Consider the following 4866-nt stretch of genomic DNA (forward strand, 5'->3'; position numbering starts at 1 on the left):
TCAGCACACGGCCGCCCACCGGTCCAGAGACTGAGCGCAGGCCGTTTATGCTGGTGGCGGTTTCGATGCATCCTCTCCTCTGCCTAATCTCACCCGTGACTGACAGGGTCAACTCCCCTCGGCCCTCCCGGAGATGCTCCCACGGGAGCCAACCCTCCTCGGTGTCCGTTCAGTTCAACGGCTTCTCTTTGGCCGTTGAGTTCAACGGCTTCTCGCTGTCCGTTGAGTTCAACGGCTTCTTGCTGTCCGTTGAGTTCAACGGGCTTCTCGCTGTCCGTTGAGTTCAACGGCTTCTCGCTGTCCGTTGAGTTCAACGGCTTCTCGCTGTTCGTTGAGTTCAACGGCTTCTCGTTGGCCGTTGTGTTCAACGGCTTCCAGAAGTTTCTGGATCTTGGGGATTCGGGTGGAGCCACCAACCAGGACGATATCATGGATTTGGGACTTATTGAGCTTGGCATCTCACAGGGCCTTCTCCACGGGATCCAGGATGCCACGGAACAGGTCAGCATTCAGCTCTTCGAAGCGGGCTCACGTAATGGAGGTGTAGAAGTCGATGCCCTCGTAGAGGGAATCAATCTCAATGCTGGCCTGGGTGCTGGAGGAAAGGGTGCACTTGGCTCGCTCACAAGCGGTACGCAGGCGGCAGACGGCACGCTTGTTCTCACTGATGTCCTTCTTGTGCTTGCGCTTGAACTCGGCAATGAAATGATTGACCATGCGGTTGTCAAAGTCCTCCTCACCCAGCTGGGTATCTCCAGCTGTTGACTTCACTTCAAAGGTCCCATCTCCAATGGTGAGGATGGAGACATCAAAGGTACCACCTCCAAGGTCAAAGATGAACACATTTCTCTCGGCACCAACCTTCTTGTCCAAGCCATAAGCAATAGCAGCGGCAGTTGGCTCATTGATGATACGGAGCACATTGAGACCAGCGATTGTTCCAGCATCTTTGGTCGCCTGACTTTGGGATTCATTGAAGTAAGTGGGGACTGTGACCATAGCATTAGTGACTGTCTTCCCAAGGTAAGCTTCAGCAATTTCCTTCATCTTTGTCAGGACCATAGATGGCACCTCTTCTGGATAGAAGCTTTTGGTCTCCCCTTGGTACTCCACCTGGACCTTTGGCCTGCCTGCATCATTCCTCTCCCCCTCCCCAAAGTGCAGTGCTCTGCACATAGTCAACGCTCAATAAATACGATTGAATGAATCGCCCTACCTCCTTCCCCCCCCGACAGTACCTGTATATATGTTTGAACAGATTTATTACTCTGTTTTACTTGCCCATATTTACCCTTCTATTAATTTTGTCAACGATGTGCATCTAGCTTTACTTCTATTTATTCTGATGACTTGACACCTGACCACGTTTTGTTTTGTCTGTCTCCGTCTTCTAGATTGTGAGCCCGTCGTTAGGTACGGACAGTCTCTATATGTTGCCGACTAGAAGTTCCCAAGCGCTTAGTCCCGTGCTCTGCACACAGTAAGCGCTCGATAAATCCGATTGAATGAATAAATGAATGAATGCAATCCATTTTAGTGGCACATTCCCCCTCGGGGACCACAGAGACCACCCAGTCCCTCACCCTACTATTACCACTCACAGAGAGGTGCTGCATAGAGAGCACAGAGACAACGGGCCGCTCCTAGTCAGGCAGGTTTAATCCCACTCCAATCGCGGGAGGGCTCAGCACCACGGCCGCCCACCGGTCCAGGGGACTGAGCGCAGGCCGTTTATGCTGGTGGCGGTTTCGATGCATCCTCTCCTCTGCATAATCCTCACCCGTGACTGACAGATGTCAACTCCCCTCGGCCCTCCCCGAGATGCTCCCACGGGAGCCAACCCTCCTCGCTGTCTGTTGAGTTCAACGGCTTCTCGCTGGCCGTTGAGTTCAACGGCTGCTCGCTGGGCCGTTGAGTTCAACGGCTGCTCACTGGCCGTTGAGTTCAACGGCTTCTCGCTGGCCGTTGTTTTCAACGGCTTCTCGCTGGCCGTTGTTATTCAACGGCTTCTCGCTGGCCGTTGAGTTCAACGGCTTCTCGCTGGCCGTTGAGTTCAACGGCTTCTCGCTGGCCGTTGAGTTCAACGGCTTCTCGTTGGCCGTTGAATTCAACGGCTTCTCCTTGGCCGTTGAGTGGGACGTTGGCGTCCCTTGGTCTCCATGGTAACAGTTCGTCACTCTTAATCCCTCCTCAAAGGGTGCCTCCTGGCCCGATCATCACCTTCCCCAGACTGAACCCCCCTTTTTCCTCTTTCATTCAATCAATGTATCGCATTTATTGAGCTCTTACTGTGTGCAGAGCAAATGTACCAAGTGCTTGGGAAGTACAAGTTGACATCATACAGAGACAGTCCGTACCCAACAGAGGGCTCACAGTCTAGAAGGGGGAGACAGAGAACAAAACCAAACATATTAACAAAAGAAATAAATAGAATAGATATGTACAAGTAAAATCAATCAATCAATGAATAGAGTAATGCATATGTCCAAACATATATGCATATATACAGGTGCTGTGGGGAAGGGAAGGAGGTAAGACAAGGGGGATGGAGAGGGGGATGAGGGGGAGAAGAAGGAGGGGGCTCAGTCTGGGAAGGGCCTCCTGGAGGAGGTGAGCTCTCTGTAGGGCAAATCACTCCTGCTGTGGCCCGATGTGCCAATTCCTTTGCTCCCACTGCCAGTGTTGATCCAGGCTGGCTTCGGAGACCTTAGAGGTACCCTGCCTCCTGCACCATGCACTCGATGTCTTCTTTACTCAGACGCCCTTTGTCATTGGTGATTGTGTTCTTGTTTACCTTACCTGTGCTCTTGTCCACAGCAGACACATTCAGGATGCCACTGGCGTCGATGTCAAAGGTGACCTCAATCTGAGGCACACCTCGGGGAGCAGGAGGGATGCCAGTCAACTCAAACTTCCCAAGCAGGTTGTTGTCCTTGGTCATGACCTCTCGCACCTTCATAAACCTGAATGAGTACACCAGGCTGGTTGTCTGAGTAGGTGGTGAAAGTCTGTGTCTGCTTGGTGGGGATGGTGGTGTTGCGCTTGATCCAGACAGTCATGACCCCTCCCGCTGTTTCAATTCCCAGGACGGGGTGGTCACATCTAACAGGAGAAGATCCTGCACATTCTCAGAATTGTCTCCTGACACAATGGCCGCCTGGACAGCTGCACCGTAGGCGACAGCCTCATCCTGATTGATACTCTTTTTCAGCTCCTTGCCATTGAAGAAGTCCTGTAGGAGTTTCTCGATCTTGAGGATTCGGGTGGAGCCACCAACCAGGACGATATCATGGGTTTGGGACTTATTGAGCTTGGCATCTCACAGGGCCTTCACCACGGGATCCAGGGTGCCACGGAAACAGGTCAGCATTCAGCTCTTCGAAGCGGGCTCGCGTAATGGAGGTGTAGAAGTCGATGCCCTCGTAGAGGGAATCCATCTCAATGCTGGCCTGAGTGCTGGAGGAAAGGGTGCGCTTGGCTCGCTCACAAGCAGTATGCAGGCGGCGGACGGCACGCTTGTTCTCACTGATGTCCTTCTTGTGCTTGCGCTTGAACTCGGCAATGAAATGATTGACCACGCGGTTGTCAAAGTCCTCCCCAGCCAGGTGGGTATCTCCAGCTGTTGACTTCACTTCAAAGATCCCATCTCCAATGGTGAGGATGGAGACATCAAAGGTACCACCTCCAAGGTCAGAGATCAACACATTTCTCTCGGCACCAACCTTCTTGTCCAAGCCAATAAGCAATAGCAGCGGCAGTTGGCTCATTGATGATACGGAGCACATTGAGACCAGCGATTGTTCCCAGCATCTTTGGTCGCCTGACGTTGGGAATCATTGAAGTAAGTGGGGACTGTGACCATAGCATTAGTGACCTGTCTTCCCAAGGTAAGCTTCAGCAATTTCCTTCTATCTTTGTCAGGACCATAGATGGCCACCCTCTTCTGGATAGAAGCTTTTGGTCTCCCCTTGGTACTCTACCTGGACCTTTGGCCTGCCTGCATCATTCACCACCGTGAAGGGCCAATGCTTCATATCTGACTGGACAACCGCATCATCAAATCGACGGCCAATCAGACGCTTGGCATCAAAAACCGTATTAGTGGGGTTCATCGCAACTTGATTCTTTGCAGCATCTCCAATAAGACGCTCTGTGTCTGTGAAGGCGACGGTAACTGGGGGTGGTTCGATTTCCCTGGTCATTGGCAATGATTTCCACTTTTCCATGCTGGAAGACTCCTACGCAGGAGTAGGTGGTGACAAGATCAATGCCAACTGAAGGTCCTTTCGACATTGTGCCTAGGATCCGGGACGATACTGTGCAAGGAGTGCATAGGGTTGCCGCTGCGTTGAATGAATATATGAATATATATATGTACAGGTGCTGTGGGGAGGGGTAGGAGGTAGGGTGGGGGGGATGGGGAGCAGGAGAGGAAAACGGGGGCTCAGTCTGAGAAGGCGTCCTGGAGGAGGTGAGCTCTTAGTAGGGCTTTGAAGGGAGGGAGATAGCCAGATTGGCAGATGTGCGGAGGGAGGTCATTCCGGGCCAGGGGGTGGACGTGGGCCGGGGGTCGACGGCGGGACGGGCGAGAACGAGGCCCAGTGAGGAGGTTAGCCGGTGGCAGAGGAGCGGAGGGTGCGGGCTGGGCTGGAGAAGGAGAGAAGAGGTGAGTTAGGAGGGGGCGAGGGGATGGACAGCCTTGAAGCCGAGAGGGAGGAGTTTTTGCTTCGCTTGACCTTCAACTCCGAGCTTTCCGTGAGGGCTTATTAGCGTGTGCTGTCCCTCACACCCTCCATGAAGCTAGCCACTACCGCCAAACTGCTCCCTATGGATTGGCCATCACAGTTGCCTCCTATTTTCTTTTCC

The 4866-nt window shown here is 52.9% G+C and overlaps 2 pseudogenes; both read right to left on the minus strand.

Annotated features, from left to right (window-relative positions):
- On the minus strand, positions 1 to 1134 carry LOC119948182 (annotated as a pseudogene).
- Positions 1135 to 1643: 509 nt separating this feature from the next.
- Positions 1644 to 4293, minus strand: LOC119948183 (annotated as a pseudogene).
- Positions 4294 to 4866: the final 573 nt, after the last annotated feature.

This window comes from Tachyglossus aculeatus, chromosome X4, assembly GCF_015852505.1.
Source record: "Tachyglossus aculeatus isolate mTacAcu1 chromosome X4, mTacAcu1.pri, whole genome shotgun sequence".
In the NCBI taxonomy this organism is placed as follows: domain Eukaryota; kingdom Metazoa; phylum Chordata; class Mammalia; order Monotremata; family Tachyglossidae; genus Tachyglossus; species Tachyglossus aculeatus.